The sequence below is a fragment of the Carlito syrichta genome, unplaced genomic scaffold, assembly GCF_000164805.1.
Source record: "Carlito syrichta isolate Samal-C Ts95f unplaced genomic scaffold, Tarsius_syrichta-2.0.1 Scaffold267524, whole genome shotgun sequence".
In the NCBI taxonomy this organism is placed as follows: domain Eukaryota; kingdom Metazoa; phylum Chordata; class Mammalia; order Primates; family Tarsiidae; genus Carlito; species Carlito syrichta.
This window is the reverse complement of record NW_007211620.1, coordinates 863-21,594: the sequence shown is the minus strand read 5'-3', so window position 1 is coordinate 21,594 and position 20,732 is coordinate 863. Positions and strand designations below refer to the sequence as shown.

The 20,732-nt window shown below is 38.7% G+C and overlaps 2 non-coding genes across 2 annotated transcripts; one reads left to right on the top strand and one right to left on the bottom strand.

Annotated features, from left to right (window-relative positions):
- The first annotated feature begins 3,342 nt into the window (after positions 1 to 3,342).
- Positions 3,343 to 3,413, top strand: TRNAG-GCC. The gene has a single exon. It is a non-coding gene; the product is annotated as a tRNA-Gly (tRNA).
- A 251-nt stretch (positions 3,414 to 3,664) lies between these two features.
- TRNAA-CGC lies at positions 3,665 to 3,736 on the bottom strand. Its single transcript has one exon. It is a non-coding gene; the product is annotated as a tRNA-Ala (tRNA).
- Positions 3,737 to 20,732: the final 16,996 nt, after the last annotated feature.

Here is a 20,732-nt window from a genome sequence, read left to right as displayed (position 1 = left end):
ACTTATATACTTACAGCCTATCACATATTAAGGTAATGAGTTTCCTAAATGTACCATGTTTGGTGTAGTTTCTCAAGTTAAGTTGTTCAGATTTGCACTATACAAGTACTACTCAAACTGACATAAAAGACAATTTACTGTTTAAGAACAATTTACTGACCCATATAGACACAAAATCCAGGTTTTTTGTTTGTTTGTTTCTAGTCAAACATGTCTGCTTTTAGGGGCCAATGTCATGTTAGGGGTGTGTTTGTCTCTCTCTTCTGAACAAGCAAGATGGCCACCAGCAATCCAAGCTACGCATCCAACCTGTTTGCTCAACCCAGCAGAATGATAGTCTTTACTTATAGTTCTAGAAAGAGAGTTTTGGCAAGGACTCTTAATCACCCCAGTTATGGTCACATACCCATCTCTAAATGAAGTACAGTGGCAAGGGAAAATATTTTACTAGGTCTGTTTTACCTACCTGTCATTGTAATAAAGAAATAGAGATAAAGAGGTAAGTTAGCCTCACCCAAATCTCAAGGTATTAATTCTCTTCAGAAAAGAAAGTTTCTTGTACCAGAAAGAGTTGGGTGGTACACACAACACACACACATCCCTTGAATGCTTTTGACTGCATATAACAAAATGCTGGAGACACACACACACACACACACACACACACACACACACACATCCCTTGAATGCTTTTGATCACATATACCAAAATGCCCAACTCAAAAGTGCTTAAACAATAAAAATATTTAATTAGTTTACCTAACCAAAATTTGGATGAAGAAAATCCCAGGATGGTGCAGCATCTCTATTTCCCTGCTGGATCATCCCTCAGTCTCCCTTCAAGTTACAGGAAGTTTGGGGCACCTGCAAGCATTTTATTCTCATAGAAGAAAAAAAGACAAGGACAAAATCGATCTTATGTATCAACTGTCCCAGAAACACCACGGTGACCATAGACTTCCCTCTCACTGGCAGGAACGCAGTGACAAACCTACTTCAGATTAATCTTTGCAAAGGTAAAATGGGATAACTGGCTTAGTGCACCGCATTTGTCCCTGGGGCTAGTTGGTCTTGAATGAATATTTTTAGCAAAAAAGAAAAAAAATGGACTTTGAATAAGTTACTAATGATATTTGCCATAAGACCACATTTTAAATATTTCTTCATTTTTTTGAGACAAGAGTCTTGCTATGTTGTCCAGCCTGGAGTGCAGTGTGCGATCATAGCTCACTGCAGCCTTGACTTCCTGGGCGCAAACAATCCTCCCACCTGGGCTTTTGCAGTAGGCGGGACTACAGGTGCTTACCATGCTAGGCTAAGTTTTCTTTTCTTTTCTTTCTTTTTTTTTTTTTAGACACAGGATCTCACCGTGTTGCATAGGCTAAGACCACACTTTGATTCTGTTCACTTCTTTTAAATTTTTGTTAGTGCTTCATGTGTCCTGAGGTTTGTTTCCTTTTTTTTTTTTTTAATTTCGAATCATAACATTTTGGAAATATAAAGGATCTTAGATTATTTAGTTCAGGGCTTTACAAAGTTTTTGTTTGTACTTGTGACCTAACAAACACATGCACATAAAGAGGGTGTTTAAAGATGAGCTGGGGGAATTTTTGTAGGGACAGAGCAAAGAAGGTGAAGCCTCACCAGCCAATAGCCCTGAGCCCCTCTGTAAAGCTAGATACTTTCAGAATGGGATTGTAAAACCATGTTTCACCTCTATTTCTTTCATTATCAGTAACAAACGAAGGTTAAAAGAAGTAAAATGATTTGACTTTGTTCTTTCACGGGTTGCTTAGAATTGTAGTTTCGATTTCCTGATCCCCTAGTCCTTTCATATCTTTTGTCTTTATAATTTTGTAATGTATTTTTCTTCAAGTTTTGTTTTTTACCCACACACTAAAGAGTCGTCAAAAATAAATCTTAATATAGAAGTTCATTGTTTCAGTAGCCTTTTATGATCTTTCTGTAACTCCATTCTACTATTTTTTTTTTTTTTTTAAGAGTAGGAGTCTCACTCTGTCGTCCAGACTGGAGTGCAGTGGCACGCTCATGGCCGCAGCAGCCTCCACCTGCGGGGTTCAGGTGATCCTTCCTCCTCAGTCTTCCAAGTAGCTGGAACCACAGGCGGGCACCACCACGCCCGGCTACTTTTTTATTTATTGCAGAGACGAGGTCTCGCCAAATTGCCCAGGCTGGTCTGGAGCCCTTGGGCTCAGCCATTCCTCTAGCCTCTTCCCCCCAAAGTGCCAGGATTACAGGCGTAAATCACTGTGCCCAGCTTTACCATTTTAAACATATAATGTTCTAAGCTACGTGAAGTATTTTGGATGCCAATACACAGTAATTTATTCTGCTTTAGGCAGAACAGGGCAGTAGCTAAGCACCCAGACCGTTGAACAATAATGCGATGTGTTCCAATCCTGCCATAAAGAATCTCACTTTCCTCATCTGTAAATTGGGGTAATAATAATATCTGCCTCACTGGGGTGAAGTTCATGTGTAATGTTCTTACATAGCCTAGCACATAGTAACTGCTATGTTAGGTGTTATTTTCTCATATATTTCCCCCCAAAGTCTTCCTCGTCCAAAGATTCTGGAAATTGTTGGGAATTTTTCTCCCAGAGGTCGAGAGCCAGTGATGCCTACTTCCGCAGACTTCTATCTTATATTTAGAGTTATTTTCATAAGTTCACTTCCGTCCCTTTACTTTCTCCCCCCTTGTATATCTTTGTTGTATCATTTGCACTCTCACTTTCCTGGAAACTGAGGACAAAGGATCATACATACTCTCAGAGTTGAAAGTGGTCCCCAAATCAAGTAGTTCACAAATGAGGAAGGGGGCAATTTAGAGAATTAGATCACTTGGCTAGAGTCACCAAAGCTTCAAAGTTCCCTGTGCAGCTCTGGAATAGTTCCAATTCACCACTTCCCAAATTATAAATTTGGGTCAATGTCCAAACTTTCTTTCCCTGTTTTCTCCTTCCTACTTCCAGTTCCTAAAAAATCTTCATCATTTATTTGTCTGAATAACCAAAGTGATAAAAGAAAAAAAGGAGGGGTTATTGTCAATTATCTAAGTGTGTCTGAAGACAGACTAGTTGACGTAAAATCTTCATTTGCCTCCTTCACCAAGAACATTTTAGAAGAAAGAATCACCTCATAAAGTTCACAGAAGTTAATATAAAGAGGATCAAATGACTGTTAATATTTTTCAATATTTTTGGCAATCATTTAAAGACTATATTGCCTTTTCTAATTTGAAATACACATACATGAGTAACGGAAACATCGCTCACACGAAACTATCTTCTAGTAGAAAATGGAAGAGAGTGTAATACGTAAGCATTGGTGGTTCAGTGGTAGAATTCTCGCCTGCCACGCGGGAGGCCCGGGTTCGATTCCCGGCCAATGCAAGCGTCCGTTTTTCTTGCCAACTTCACTACCGGCGTCTAAACGTTGGCCTCATGGCAAATAAAAAATATTAAACAAAGATAATCTCCTGTTTCACTCTTACTTCGAGCGATAAGAAGGGCTGACCTCTCGCACTTCCCTCATCTCTCGCAGCCTTGCTTTTAAATTGTCTTGGGGCGCCCTAGAAGTGAACGAAAGTTTGTAGCATCGCGTTTTTTTAGAATGTCAGTTGAGAAAAGGAAAAACGGCTGTTTGGAGATGCCGGGGATTGAACCCGGGACCTCACACATGCGAAGCGCGCGCTCTACCACTGAGCTACATCCCCCAGCCCGAAGCGGGTTTTCTGGTACAGGTAGTCATTCAATCCGGTTAGGCCTAGCCAAATTAAAATTTCCAACAGTTTACGCTAGTGAGCGCTTCTGAAATATGTCTCTTTCCTTCTCACTCCCATCCTAAACTGCTCCCGTGGTGCATCGGGACCCCGGGGCCATGGCCCTGTCAGCCATGCACTCAGCCCCTGTTCTGGGCCAGTGAGGTTCCCGAGTACTCCTGCCGGGCGCTGGGAGGATGGGGATGCGAGGAAAGGCGGGGAGGGGATCCCGCGCTCTGCGTGGCCAGAGCGGCGCGACTCGGCGGCGCAGGCGCTGGAGACCCCGGAGGCCTTGTCCGGCCTCTAGGTTTGCGGCAGGATGCAACGCTGACCCCCGACCTCGGTCGGGCGCTCATCGTGGCCTCGGTTGCCCCAGGAGACCGTTCCTAGAACACAGCCGTGGGGACCTTCTCTTCGCACACGTAAACATTATGGATATGTCCCCAGCTGCCCTCTCCCCCATAAAACCTACATCTCAGGAAAACGACGTGTTCGTGCCAACTCCGCATAACCTGGACTTTGTAGTGCTTGTGGCCGGTTGGATAATTTCTTGCAGTAAATGGTTTCACAACCAGCCCTTTCTTTTCACGGGGCTCAAAGAGAAAGAAAGTGACATCGCCACCCCTTTTTTTGCTTAGTCAAATATAAATACCGATAATATTGGACAGGGGACTTGTTCAAGGAGAACTTTTCTCTCCATTTGATATTTACACCTTGGGTCAATCTTACTGACAAGTGGGTATAGTCATTTAAGTCTCTGAACACCTCCTTTAACGTCCTCTGAACCCTCCCTAACCACTAATCATACCCCACCTTCTCAAAAGACCTACCTCGAATTCGGTTCCCTCACAAATGGCCTCTCTCAGGTTGGTTGAGTGCTAGGTAAATGGATGTGGTAACTCACAGTATAGTGAGATGAGGTGTGTTTGATCCTCTCGGGGTGTAGTTTACGCGGATACCAACCCAGGAAGGTGAAGGCTCAGACACTCAAATGGGAACAGGGAAGAGATCTGGTGAGAGAAGCTGGGTACCCCATCACTTCCAGTGGATATGTAAGGCTGGTCCCAACAGGTAGCACTGTAAGGGCCTAGAATTTCCTCTTGCTTGACTTGTAGAGCATCCCAGATAAATGACCATTTGGTCAGCAGGTCAAGAGCAAGACAAGAATGAGGTTTCACAGTCATTCTGGGTAAACCACAATCTTCATAATCAATTTCTGGATTAAGAATAAATAAATTATTGTGTTTGGTTTCAGTAATTTAGACACATAATGACTCATAATTTTGGTTTTGACCAGAACAGGCCACAGGCTGATCTAACTCAACTATAATATAGAATGTCCCCCCACCAAAAAACAGCACCACATCAGCTCATCAGCTCTGCTCCAAGACTAAATTCCAAATCAACAAATCAACCCCTATGTTCCATCCTGAGGCACTAGAACACAAACCTCTTCAACTGATACTGAATCAGGAAATGGAAACAGAGTCATTACTCCAACTCAAGTTTTTTCCCCAAGTTGTGCAGATTACAACTATGCCATCCAGTTCACTGTGAGGGAAGCGTGTTTTGCCTCTGGTGACCTCATTTTGTCTTCCTCTTTGGGATCTCCTTCCTTTTGTTGTGGCTTATTTCTCCATCACCTGAGGCCTTTTCTTCTGGGGACTTCTTTCTCAGGCAGTTCTGAAACTTAATAGCTAAACCCGGAATGCCTTTCTTAAATGCTTACTCCTCCTATCTCATGAGTCCATGGTTTATATGGGTGCATCTGATGAAGAAAATGAGGCTGAGCTCTGAAACCAACAGGGGATATAAAGCTGCTTTAGAGCAGAGTTCTAAAGCCAACAGAGGATGTGAAATGGTTTTTACTGGCCTAGCTTAACCCAGAAGGAAAGCTCTAACTTAGTGGACTTTTTCAGCTACTGTAGTTGATAGAAGAGGTGAAATAGTAAGTGCACCTTCAGATTGGGGAGCCCTTTTGGGAAAACTTATTGGATTCATCTCTGCTTGAGATGTAAAGAGGCTGACCAAATGTCCAAAATTATGGAATACTAAAGAATCCAGTTCTGTCATCTGTGCTCCCCACATGTCTCCTGGTTGGGGATACATTTCCCCTGTTCTCAGTCTCTCTCCCTCTCACACATACACTATTCATGAGGATTGACCTAAGGCTCCCTTTTGAAGAAGGTGACATCTATCTCTGGCATTGTTTTCACATCTCTTGCTCAGCTCTTGGTGCTCTTTGCCCAGCAGGTATTGAACATCCTTCCCTCAGAGCTGCCTATGAGCTAAGGTGTTTATTCCCAGTCCATGCACTGGTTCTTACTCCTGACTGCACATTGGAAGCCAGGGAAGACTTTTAAAAGTGCTGATGCTTGTTTGAGACCAAACCCAGACCAATTAGATCAGAATCTCTAGAGGTGGGTCCAGGCATCAGTATCTTAAGAAATAATAATAATTGGCAAGCTTCAATATATTCAAGGTGTACAATGTGATTATTTGATATATGTATACATTGTATGATTATCACAATCAAATTAGTTAACACATCCATCACCACCCATGATGTTCATTAGATCCCAGAACTTATTCATCTTAAAACTGAAAGTCTGTACCCTTTTACCAACATCTCCCCGTTTCCCCCACATCAGTAGCTTTTTAAGTTCTCATGTGATTACAATGTGCAGCTAAGACTGAGAGCCACTGCTTGAGTGCTCTTTACATGTTGACAAGAGATGCCCCTTATAAGACTGTGGTTCTCAATCTTGGCTGCACGTTAGAAGTACATGGCAAGATTTCAAAAAAGTACTGATGCTTGCATCCAATCCCAAATACACTGATTTAATTGATCTGGGAGTGGCCTGGGAATGGGATTTTCAAAAGGCTTCCCAGGTGATTCCAATATGCAACCAAGGTATATTCACAAATTCTTCACTCATTGTGTGAGCACTGAGGTTGCCACGACTCTGCAAGTGGAAGACCTCTGTCCAGAGCCCCCCATGCTCAGGAATTAGTGATGCTAGGGGATGAGAGCTTACTGCAACTTCTTCTCCCTTTTTTCTTCATATAAAATCAAACTGGTTGAGACAGGTATTCAAGTACTAAAAGAAAGCATCTTTTTTTTTTTAACCCCCTGTATTCTGTCGCCTACACTTTCAATCAGATTAAATGAATGAATCGCTCAAGTGAGGTGTCCCTGCTGATTTGCTGGCTGTTAAGAAGGCTCAGTAAGGGACTAGTAGATGGGTGGGAAGAGAGTGATCTGCACTTGGCAACTGGGAATGCTCAGGGCTTGTGGCTTCCTAGGAGAAAAAGAACTGGATTGCTTAATTCAACACCCAAAGGAACAAGCAGCTTATTGAAATATACTATTTTGCTCCTCAGGGTCATAACTATTAATAATTTTTCATCACCACAGTTAACTATCATTTACAAAAAAAAACCCTGAGGGCCACAAAAGCTGTTGGTTACATGTAATTCAGAGAAAGTTAAACATTACTCTTTTCATTAAGTACACAAAGTGAAATATTACAGTGATCATAATTTGCATTAGAATTAGAAGTATTTATTGCACAGTAAATGAGATCCTACTTGGAAAGATGTAAATTCTATAATTTAGATTCTGGTTCCAAATAGGTGGAAACAAAAGGAGGCACATGTTTGCTATGGTTTGAGTATGTCCCCAAAATTTCATGTGTTGGAAACTTAATTGCCATTGTAACAGTATTAAGAGGTGGAGTCTTTAAGAGGTGATTAGGTCATGAGGACTCAATTCTTGAAAATGGATTAATGCTGTTATTGTGGGAGTATGTTAGTTATCCAGGAAGTGGGGACCTGATAAAAGGATAAGTTCTGCCCCCATTTGCTTAAATCACTTCCACCCACCATGGAATGACACTTGCCAGGTGCTGGTGCCGTGCTCTTAGACTTTGTAGTCTCCGTAACTGTGAGCCAAATAAATCTTTCTTTATGGATTACCTGGTCTGTGATATTCTGTGACAGCAGCAAAGACAAAATGATGTTTAAGAGGAAAGAGATATTACACAAAGCCCATACATATGGAAACTGTCAATGTTGTCAGTTTAAGAAACGGTGTTTTGAGATGGGATGGAAAAGAAAATAGTTGTCTATATGGGGCAGGAAAGATTTTTCCAAATTTAGGTGATCTATTTAACTATAGGAGTTTCTGTAGTCTTATAGTACTAGCCTATTCACAAAAGCTGGAGAGAGGCTATATATCTTCCTATGGAGGTCTCCAGTTGATGTCTTATTTTGCCAGCTAGCTAGCCCTCTGAGGTTAGGTATTATATTTTATTCTATATAAATTCCTCATAGCACTAAGTACTCATTGGGTTCTCAATAAGCTTCTAATGCATGCTGGCTCACAATTTCATGTCAGATTGGTTAAAAGTATGTTCAAGAGTAAATGAATTCTACTGAGATGATGAAGCTATTCTAAAACTGGATTATGGTGATGGTTGCACAATTTAGTAAACTCACTAAAAACCACCTTAACTGTACAACTAAAATGGATGAATTTTAAGATCTGTAAGCTATAACTCACAAAAGTTATAATTAGAAAAGAGGGAGTATGTAATGGACTTGAATGTGTTAACAATGGAATGAGGGTCCTGTGACTTGAGAAGTTATTCATAGAGACTGTGGAACTGATGTGAAAAAGAAAAAGATAGTGAAAGACAATGGCTTCCTTAATTTAGAAGGAAAGGAGAAAATAGCTGTTACAGTGATAGGTAAAACAACTACTGAGAAAAAGCCAGTGACTGTTAGTTAACAGGGATAGGGAGTGTTAAGTATGTGTAGGGCGCTGAACTAAGCTCAAGGAGACACAAGGATAAATTACAATACAGCATAACGCATTCTGTAGTGCAGCTTCACATACAACAGTGGCCCCCAACCATTTTGGTATCATGGATCAGTTTTGTGGAAGACAATTTTCCCACTGGCCAGAGGAAGAGGGGGAGAGCGGGAGAAGGGGATATCATCAGGTGTTAGATTCCCATAAGGGCGAGAGAACATAGCCTAGAGTGCTGAGCTGCCTGCATCTGGGCTTTTATGAGAGAGAAATAAACTTTCCTCATGTATAAGTCACTTTGTTTGATATTTGCCACAATAGAACCTAAGTTCTAAATAATAGAAAGAATGTTTCGGGGACAAAAGTAAGCAGGTAGACATATGCTGCCTCTGTGACCCAAACAGACATACTTTACTGATTAGCAGTGTTGTCAATTTTGTTTTTGTTTATTTTTGAGATGGGATCTTGCTTTGTCACCAAGGCTGAGTGCAGTGGTGCCATCATAGCTCACTGTAACCTTGAATTCTTGGGCTTGAGTTATCCTTGCAGTTCAGCTTCCCAAGTAGCTGGGACTACAGTTGCATGCCATCATGCCTGGCTAAAGTTGTCAGTTTTATAACACTATGCTAGGACTCTCTAAGCACTGCCAAAATGTTGGGTACAGACAAGATGATTGGCAGTCAGCAATTTTCTTTTTCTCTAAGAAAAAGAATAAGAAAGATACTAAGAAAAAGAATAAGAAAGATACAGAATTTTTTTCCTTACCGTCAAAAGGGAAAGAGAAGTAAAGGCAATTGCACCATAATGAAAGACTTTTTCTCAATATTTCCTCTACTATTCTAACTATCCTTAACTGATTAGAGGCAAATTAGAGAACAAAGAGCCAGAGCTTTTCCTTTGGATTCAGAGGTTTAACTCCCAAAGGTTGGACTTCATCAGGCTCCCCTCAAATTTTAAGCTTTTGTTACTATGTTAGAAATGGCTTAAAAAAAGGAAATAGGATATAAATAAGTTTTAGCTGGTATAAAAAATGCTTATATTTTTTGTCATTCTTGACTGAAAAAGAGGATACTGCAATTTCCCTTATACTTACTCGGTAAAGAAAGTTCTTCACTGATGTACTACAAGGCAGAAACAATAATAAAAACTTCTCGATACTTAATAGCAATTTGATGAATGTTGCGTGGAATCTCAGAACAAATTCCAGAGCTCTGCAACTATACATACAATGATAATATATGATAATACATATATGCTTTAAGAATATTGTGCAGCTGTATTAATATAAAACATTCCTAATATTAATTTGCTAAATATTGATTGACTTAGAAATATATTGGAAATAGGGATTTCGGAAGAAGATGTCTAAGGAAAATTTCAGTGTTCTGGCTTAAGCAATTACATACAGAGTGGTCTCATTCAAATAAACACCAGTGAAATAGAAAACATTGGAAAGACAGTGAGTTTTATAGGTGGTCATTAATTCCAATTTTATTTTGTTCAATTTGGGGTACATTCATCTCCCTAGAGAGACCATAGGTAGATACCTAGATAATGACTTTGGAGACAATAAGAGAGATTTGGCGTTAAAATATGCATTTGAAATACATTGCTATAGAGAAAATAAAGTCATGAACTTGGATGGAAATGTTTAGGGAGAGAATAGAGAATAAGACAAAAAGACCTAAAGGCCTATTATTAGGTACTCTAACATTTAACAACTGAGAAAGGAGAATGAAAAGGTACAGTAACGGAAACAGGAAGAAAACCAGAAGAAAAAAGTTTTAGGGATCCCAGTGGAAAAATAATGCTGCAAAAGGAAGATAAAGGCCAGATGCCACGACTCATGCCTGTAATCCCAGTACTTTCAGAGGCTGAAGTAGGAGTACTACTTGAGTCCAGGAGTTCAAAACCAGCCTGGGCAACATAGTGAGACTCCCCTCATCTCTACAAAAAATTTTAAAAATTATCCAGGTGTAGTGGCATGTGCCTATAGTCTTAGCTACTCAGAAGGTTAAGAGGGGAAGATTACTTGAGCCCAGAGTTTGAGGCTGTAGTGAGCCAAAATGGCACCATTGTACTCCAGCCTGGACGACAGGGATAGATCCTGTCTCCAAAACAAAAAAGAAACTATTCCTTTTGAAGCAAATTGATCTGGAAATTGAGATCCAAGAAATAAAAAAGAACAAGAGACACAAATGCCTTTAAAGCACAAGAGAATTTGCAGATTAGAAAGATTATCTTTTACTTTTCTGGCCCTAAAAAAAGATGATATTTATTCATTTACTCCATGAACATCTATTGAGAACCTACCACATGCTAAGTACTATACTTGGGACTTGGGTTAAAAAAGATACAAAGTTAGTACTAACCCTGCCCTTGCTCTACTTAGGGTCAAAGGGGAAGGCAGTCAAATACAAAGAAAATATCAATAGTGTGATAAAGGATATGGTAGAAGGAGCTAAGCGTTCCATGTGAGCACACAGTAAGAACACTTAATCCAGCCTAGGGGATCAGGCAAATGTTCTGAGGAGAGTTTAAATATGAGCAGCAGATAGTCTGTTGAGGATGAATGCGGATAAGGAGACTGAAGAAGAGCATTCTAAACAAAAGGAACAGAATACGCAATGACTCAGAAGTTAAGAAGATCATAATGTCTTTAAGGAACAAAAATAAATTGTGTGTGTGTGTGAGAGAGAGAGAGAGAGAGAGTGAGAGAGAGCAGTATTGTGGACTGTGAAAGGAAGAGATGAAGTTAGAAGGTAGGCAAGGTTCAGTTTATGCAAATCCTTGTAAATATCATAAGAGCTCACAGAGCTGTGAGACACATGCAGAGATCTATGGAGAAAAACAACATAAAATTTTATTTTTTTGAAAAATCATTCTGGCGGTAGTATATAGAACATATAAGAGGGGCTACAGGAAGCAAGGAGACAACTGGAATCTTCCTCCTGGCATCCTGCAAAAAAGATGATGGACTTGGGTAAGAGATGATGACACCCAATATGGTAGCCACTAGCAGCATGCATCTACTAAAATGTGATGGATCCAAATTGCGGATGTAAACTAGCTCACTCATATTTTTTATGACTCTATGCTAAAATGACAATATTTTACAAATAATTTTATTGTGGTAAAATACACATAACATAAAATTTCCCATCTTAAACATTTTAAGTTGTACAGTTCAGTGATATTAAGTACACTCATATAGTTGTACAACCATCACCGCTATCCATCTCTAGAACTCTTTTCATCTTGAAAAACTGAAACTCTGTACCCATTAAACAATAACTTCCCTTTTTTCCCTTTCTTCAGTTCCTGGCAACCAGCATTCTACTTTCTGTCTCTATGTATTTGACTATTCTAAGTACCTCAGGTAAGTGGAATCATATAGTATTTGCCTTTTTGTGAATGGCTTATTTCATTGGCATACTGCCTTCAAGTTTCACCCATATTGTAGTTGTAAAATGACCATATTTTTGATATATTGGATTAAATAAAATATAGTGTTAAAATTAATTTTATTATTTCTTTTTACTTTTTGTGGCTCCTAGGAAATTTAAAACTTTGCATATGTGGCTCACATTATATTTTTATTTGATAGCACAGATTTAGAATCTTTGCATTGGAGATGAACCAAAGTGCACGAATAAAGATATTAAAGAGATGGATTTGATAGAACTTGTTTATCAATTGCACATAAAGAATAAGAAAGAAGTAGGAATAAATGATGATTTCCAAGCTTCTGACTTGAGCAACTGAATGAAAAGATGGTAGATTGTAAAGAGTCTGAGGGTAAGAAAGGTTTTTTGTTTCGTTTTTATTTTAAGATAGAAGAGGATTCAGTATGTTCAAATGAAAATATGAAGGAATCAGAGACAATAAAGGGGTATGTGAAAAGTGCTTTGTCTCCCTTAAGTAGAGGGAGACATGCCTATCTCACTATAGCAAAAGAAAAGTAGGAGCAGATGGCTTCTGGTATATAGTTAATCTTATAGATTTGAAGACTCTCCCATGAGAAAGGCTTCTATTTTCTCTGCAGAACAAAAGAGAGTTTATCTAACTGCTCTTAAGGCTAACTTATTGTGTTTAAAGACATGAAGAAAGGGGATATCTCCCAATAACTGGAAGGATTTCCAGGCAGCATTGAGACTTACATGAGGGAAGAATGTAGAAAGTCACCAGTCCCCACTTAGGCACAGAGGAAGAGGATTATCAGATTGCCTGGGCAGAGATTCAGTTTGATGTCTGTGGCAAAAGGACAATGGTGTGAGGAAGTCTGGAAAATGACAAGAGCGTGACTGGAGAGATGAACATAGAATCTGAGATTTTCCTGAAAGGAAGTACAGAGGAATGGGTTGACCAGATGGTTGAAGAAGAATTTTTTTTTTTTTGAGTTGGAGTCTCACTCTGTTGCCCAGACTGGAGTGCAGTGACCGCTCCCGGCCACTGCAGCCTCTACCTGCTGGGCTCCAGTGATCCTTCTGCCTCAGCCCTCTGAAGAATTCTTTGAGGTCAAATCAGAGAACTGTGATCAGTAGATATTTGGAACAAATATTTCAAAGATGGGTTCAAGGTGATGATGTGATCCCAGAGTGATCCAAGAGTGGATACCCAAAACAGAGTAGAGATGAGGTTCATAAAGATGAGAAGATCAAGAAACTTAAAGACCTGAGACATTTACACGAACATTTAATTCACCTCAGGAAGATGGAGGGGTCTGGGTGGAGCCAGCAGTGGGCCAGATGCGTGTATCTTCAAGGAATGAGGGAGGGGGCTAGTGACAGGAGGGAGGTAGATTTATATAGCACAGTAGTTATCCAGTAAATGTTAGTTTCATTGAACAGTTCACACACACACAGAGATACCATCTCTCTCTCTCCCTTTCTCAATACACACGCACACACACAAATGCATATGCTCCTCCCTCCAGGCATACATGAATTCCATTTTTTCAAGACAAGAACGTCACAGAAAATTTTGGGGAAATGTGCCAAGTTGTGCATTTTCTTTTTGTGTTGCAGATAGAAAAAAAAGTGCAATTTGTTAGCACCATTAACAATAGAACTTCATAAATGTGCTCAAACAATAGCTTCTAAAGGTTAGGGGCAGGCCATGCTGAAAAGGCATTTATAGTGAAAAAATGCTGAACTAGGAGTCAGAAGATCTGGTTTCCAAACCAATTGTTCAATTACTAGTTAGGCGTTTTGAAGAAAACCATTTAACCTTGGTGAATCTCCACCTTCCCATCTATAGAAGGTGGGTGAATTTTACAGCTGTTACAACTCTACCAGGTCTTTGTGAAGATTCAGTAAGAAAATGTACAGAAACTTTCTTTGTAGCCTATTAAATGCTCATATTAATTATATGAAGGAACGCCTGACCTGGATCTAGTGAAGATTTTTTTGATCATTGTTTCTATTATATTGCTGATATTCATGCTCCTAATGGGGAATTAGGAATTATATCAAATTATGACTTCTGAAGGATATTGATTACTCCATACTTTTGTGGAGTTTCTTTTGTTCCTTTAGAGGAAGTACCAAAATAAAAAATTCCTTTTTGATGTCCTTAACAGTATGGGCCATCTCATCAGAATGACCCAAGATATTTGTTTCAAGTCCCATTGCCTGTACCCAGCACCTAGAGGGTTTTCCCTTTGGCCTGACCCTCAAGAACCTGTGTTTTAAACAAGGATGATAGTTGACTCCACACACACTAAATTTTTTTAATAACAACTTTGTTGAAGTAGATTTCACATACCATGAAACCTACTCATTTGAAGTGTACATGTCGATGGCTTTTAATATACTCACAAAGGTGAGCAACATCACCATTCAATTTGAGATCTATTGGCTTAGATAAAAGTTTTATGGATACTGAAAGTGCTCTGTGGTCACCGTATAAAGAATTCCCTACCCCAACCCCACGTATCAAGATAGATGAAAGACACAATCAAGGCATGCCATGCAGCTCGTCAGCTCCTCTATCACTGGTGGCCTGTTGCTAAACACATTTCCTTCATTTTACAAAAGGGTTAGGAGGTACTACAGAGAGAATGCAGGTGCTGCACGGCCAGAGGAGTGTGGGATTTTCCTCCTTCCTGAAAATCTGGGAAGGCTTGGCCTTCTCTTCCCAGTCTATGGATCAAAAGTGTTTGCAAGGGGAAGGAATCATGATTAGGCTAATGTCCCTAGCATCTCTTGAGGCCTGTTTTTTAATCTAAAGGTTCTTTTCTCTTCTTAAGAATTCAGAATCAATGCAACTTTCTAGTATCTTTGGACAGAGCATGTCTTTCAATAGCTTATTGACATTTTAGTTTGTCAGCTTTCGGACCTCATTGTTGACTCAGTTCCTCCTCTGTTTAATTAGAGAGGAAAGACTTTGGTAAGGTGTGAGCCAGAAACAGCTGAGGCTTTAGAAAGAGTCACACTTCTATTTAGGTTTATGTTTTAGATATTTTGCAAAGGGCTTTTCTTTCTTTGTGGGGAGAAAAATATGCTGGAGAGACCATATTGAAGAAACTGGATACGTTTCTGGTTTTCACAGAGAGGGGTCTTATTTAGTTTATGATATGGTAAATTTCTCAAGCACCATATTCATTTGTGAATGTAATATATACATATATATTATTATGTGTGGTTGATACACACATACACACACACACACACATACACGTGTGTACAAACCTCTCTTTAGGCTTCCCTTCTCTTCTACTGAAATTAATAGTCAATCTAGGAAAGGGTTGAGTTTGTTAATAAGGGAGGGTAAAAATAAACAACAAAAATCCCCACAAGCTCTTTTAGATGGTTTAGACCAATTCTTTCTTTCTACAGATGAGAAAATTAAGGCCCAGAGAGATCTGTAACTTTGAACTAGAACATACCTTCCTGCTTTCCTTAGAGTAGGTGGTTACACATTTAAAGGAAGTTATCTTTTATTAAAGTTAAATACTTTATCACGTGATTTTTCAGGGTGAGACCCTAAAGCTATAATGAAGTAAGTCCTAGCCTCCACTAATAACTAAGGATTATATTTTCAAGATGACAGTAAATGAAAGCAGAACACAATTTATGTTTCAAAATTGGTTCTTTTCCACTACACTAAAATAAAAGCAGAGTGTAAGCTGTGTTTTAAAGTTGGTTATTTTCCTCTTCTGTATACAAAGGTTGTCAGTTCAGTATACAGCTCAACCTATCTGTGAATGGTTTCCAAATGCCAGAGAGCTCTGTATGATACTGTTCAAACTGCTGGTAATATTGCCACATATAGATCCCATGTTGGTTTAAAGCACATGCCCCCACAGCATTACCCTTGTTTATATGTCTTGAAGTAGTCCCTAGTTCCAGGAAATACTTTGTCATCATGCACTTGACAATTTTTGGTTGCCATCAACCACGTCACAAATTTAACACTCAGTTTTCCCAGTCACTCTTTCCAGGGACCCAACTCACCTCTTTCTGTTTGGGTTTCCATGCTGACATTCAGAAAAACAACAGTCACTCAACTCATAAAGCCCTTTCTCTATGTTCCGTACTAATTTTAATATTGACTTTCTCCTAAAAGCTCCAAAATATTTTAAGGACTTTTTTTCCCTTTTTTGCAAGATTAAGCTTCCAAGCTTGTATTTTTTAAGTGCTTCCAAATTTTTTCTTAACATATGTTGCACGAAGTCTGTCCTATTAACAGAACCTATTCCTTTTCCAAATAGTATAAAAATCCAAAGATTTAGCCTTTCAGAGAGCATTTCTAGGTTGTACAATTAATTTGAGCTTTGTGTTTAGCTCAAATCATTTTGTTTAGGTTCTCTCATGTCTCTTATCTATAATTATCAAAGATTTTGAATTCAAATCCATTTCTGGAATGCCCAATTTAGTGTGTGTATCTGGGTGGTGACACATTTCTTTGTACTCATGAGGACAGTAATAGGCTTTTTAAAAAATGAACACACCAGTATAACATTTGATTCTAACATTTTTTTTGAGCATCTCTCCTTAGCTTCTCCCTCCACTCAGGAAACTCTATTTAAAAGTCATAAAATTCGATACATGTGTGCAGCAAATTAAGAATTTTCAAGAGGCATGATTGTGTGTGATCAAGCATTTTGATGTTGGAATCACACTACTTGGGATTGGATTTTAGTTATGCTACTTCTTATCTGTGCAACCTTGAGAAAGTTACTTTTCTCTCTGTGCCTCAGTTTTTAAATAGAAATAACAAAAGGTAAGTGGAGACTGACTAGTGCATATACGCAAATCACTCAGTATAGTGCCTGGTACCTGGAAGTCATAAATATTAGCTATTTGTAAACTGCATCCAACAGAATAAAATATATAGAACAGTAAACAAGAATATAGTTTTTGGAAGCTACACATATAATATCCCCAGGACACAAAGACAGGATCATTTTGGAGCAATTTGAGGTAAGTTATTTATTGCCTTAAATTTTACTGTACTTTATTGTTGCCTTGAGGAATTTTACTTCTTTCCTTGAATTTCAACTTGCAACATAAAGAAATAATCCTATAATTGGAGGTATTTAAAAGTACTTCTGTGGCTATTTATGATTATATGCAATTGTGATGTCCATTTCATGACTGTTTTAAGACTTGAATAAAATCCTTTCCAAATGATTTTGACTAATCTGAGTCTTTATGATCCTGGAATTCTACTAGACAAAAGTATGAGAACATACTGGAGAGGCTTGCTGGGGAACAATGCAGGAGAGGGCAGGAGTATCGTTCCTACCCACCAGTAAGGCTGTTTACAAACTCTAACCGAATCTCCCACAAAGTGGCAAGGTCAGAAGCTGAAACATATATCCAGAGTATAATGCAGAATGATGAATTCTTGTTTTGCCTTGTTTTGGTTGGGTAAGGAAGTTAGCTTCTATTGACAATGCACCAGCAATCACACTAGAAGTTTCTGTTCACAAATGCACTTGACTGTTGTTGAAATACTTAACCTACTAATAGGATTTCACCTGTTCATTAAAGAAATGGTCAGAAAGCATGCTTTAAAATATCGCAACCGGAGAATGAAGATTAAATAGATTTAATTTAAATGGGAGTAAACCATAATGTAATTTATTATATGGGTACTGTATATATGCCCTGGGAATATGAAGAGAATAGTGATATCCCTAAAATCTCAAAGTTTAATTTAGTCACTACTGAGATCCTCTTGGGCTACATATGAATTCAAATTCCTTATGTTCTGGGCTAAAGAATTTAGAAATGAGTTGTTTCCTGTGTTATATTATTTTCATGTCCTGTCATCTGGGTAAATCTCACCTTTCTGGGCAGACTACAGGACTTGCGTCCCTTTCTCATTTCCTTTAGCATTTTCACTGTATTCACTGTTGATTCAACTGTACCACAGTGATCCTGTCCTTGACCTCAAACTTTCATGATGTAATCAAATATGCTGCTCACAATACTATTCCTCAGTTAATCTGCACAAGTGGTGTGGTCCATGTCCCTTCCCAAGGCAAGCATCCTGTATTGTTGAGTTACAACCCATGCCTCCAGATGGAAAGTCAGAATCAACCAGAGTCAGAGTCAGACTGATATGGGAAGCCCATGATGGGAGTTGGGCGACTGTGACTGCTTTCTTCAATAGAGGTCCAGTATAAATGCACACAGTCTACAGTTGGCCCCACACAGCTCCCTTCAAACTGATTGTTGAACTTGGGCCTACAATTAGAGAAATGAAAAATACCTGATCTGACTTTTAAGGACCTTATGGTCTATAAAAATGACACATTGAGACAACAGAAGAAGAAAGAAACAAAACAATACTTGTAATTTGAATAGAAGATGACTCCAAAATGAAAAAAGATTGAAAATTAAAATGACAATGACATCTGCTGAAATAGTTTTTATGTCTATAAATGACCAAATCACATTGTAACAATATTCACTCTCTATAGTAAAAGCTAACACTCCACATATATGTCAGCTCCAATAAGAAGGGTAAATGTGAGCCTTTATAGCTATGCTATTCTAGAATAGAAAGGTGAAAATAGTTATATAGATTTCCACAGATCTTAAAGCAAGAAATTTTTAGGCAATTAAGAGAGTCTGCTTATTGCAGACTTTTAATTTGTAATTCCAGTTATGAATCCACAGAAAATTCGATTTAAAAATTAAGAAAGCATTTAATTAGGATACATAATTAAGTAGGATTGTATTCTATTCAAAGAAATGCTGATTATGACATTATTGCATATTTTACCCTAATCTCAGATATGTGTCAATACATAAGCAGGTTGTCTAGAAAGAAACAAAAGTTAAACTGGCTTCACACTTCTACACAATATCCTCCCAAGACAATGGAGAAACAACTAAAGAGATTTAAGGGAAAAAAAATTATAGTCAGACAAACTGTCTTTCAGGTATGGGGTACAAGGAAGACATTCTTAGATATGCACTGTCTCAGAAAACAGAATGTTCTGGAGATATAACCTGGATACCTCAGACGCGATTCAAAACTAGGAATTCAAAGACACAGACGTAATGATATGAGTGAACTTGCATAGCTTTTCCCATTTAGTCTGGATCCTTTTCAGTAATACAGTTGAAAATGTGATAGCAAATGAATTCTGCAGCTTTGAAAAACTTTAATCTGCAATGCTTTCCTAATCTGTTCTTTTCCCTTTTTTCTTTTTTACTTTTTTTAACTTGTCCAATTAGTCAAACATAAATGTTTATTTGCAAATATGTACCTCTCAACTTATATAGAACTTATATAGAACATGGAGACATGTTTAGTGACAATCAAAAATAATATCTCTTGTTCTCTGGTTTTATCATTTGTTAAAAAGTGATAAACAACTCCTGGTTAATGATCACATTTGTTTATCTCTGATCCTTCCAAAAATCCCACTAAAATAAAAATAAAGAAATAAAATAAGGCATAAAATCACAAGAGGAAAAATAATGTGAGAAGGAATTATAGGAGAGAAGAGGTAGTACATTTGTGGAAAGATAGAATGCAGAAGGATAAATCCTGGGAAGATGCAGGAATATGGCAGGGGTCTAAAAAGGTGGGTATTGGCTGGAATTGAAAATGGAGGGGTTAGTCAAAAGTCTAAAGGTCTGAAAAAGAAGCTGTTACCTCCAGCATCCTCTCATCCCACCAGCCAGGCAACTACTCATACAGAAAAGATACTACTACCCCGTCCCTTCTATTATATCATATCATGAGCTATCATATCACCTTCCAAAACAAACATCAGGCCTCTGGTTGGATTTCTTTTCATCTCTGGAAAGAGGTTAATTAGGTAAATTAAAGCACTGAGAATCCACACTTGAGGGAGCAATACACATCAGAAAAGGGAAAGTGAGCCCTGGTAGAAAACTGAAAATGTGTGACATTCCTATGAAATACGAAACATCTCAGCCCTATTCCCTGCTCTGCCCCTAGAAGAGATCACCAGACAAGAGATTTTAGTGTGCGCTAGGCAGAATAGTAACACCCTAAGATACTCAAATTCTAATCCCCCAGACCTGGGAGCATGCTATGTTATATGGCAAGGGCGAAATCAAGGTTGCAGATGGAATTAAGATGGCTAATTAGCTGATTTTAAAATAAAAAGGTTATCCCGAATTATCTGAGTGGTTCAATGTAGTCAGAGATCTTTAAACATGGAAGAAGGAGATAGAATAGTAGGTGTCAGAGTGATGAGATGTGAGAAAGACACCAACAGTCACTGTTGGTTTTGAAATGGAAGTGAGCCACGAGTGAAGGAATGTGATCAGCCTCTGGAAACTGAAAAAGTAAAAAAATTGATTCTCCCATAGACCCTCTAAAGAGAAACACAGCTATGCCCACACTTTAATTGCAGCCCAGTGTCACCCATTGTTGGACTTCTGAACTATAAGGTAAATTTGTGTAGGTCCAAGCCACTAAGTTTGTGGTAATTTGTTATAGAAAACTAGTACAAAAAGACTGACCAAACTAAAAGGTCAGCGAATACTGAGATTTAACAGCTAGACGCCTCTCCTTTCACCTTGCAGTAGTAAAACCTCAAGTCAACAAACCACCTCCCTTCAAACCCCTTTTCAACCTCTCCTTCCATGTGGGCATGTGAACACACACACACACACAACACACACACACACACACACACAC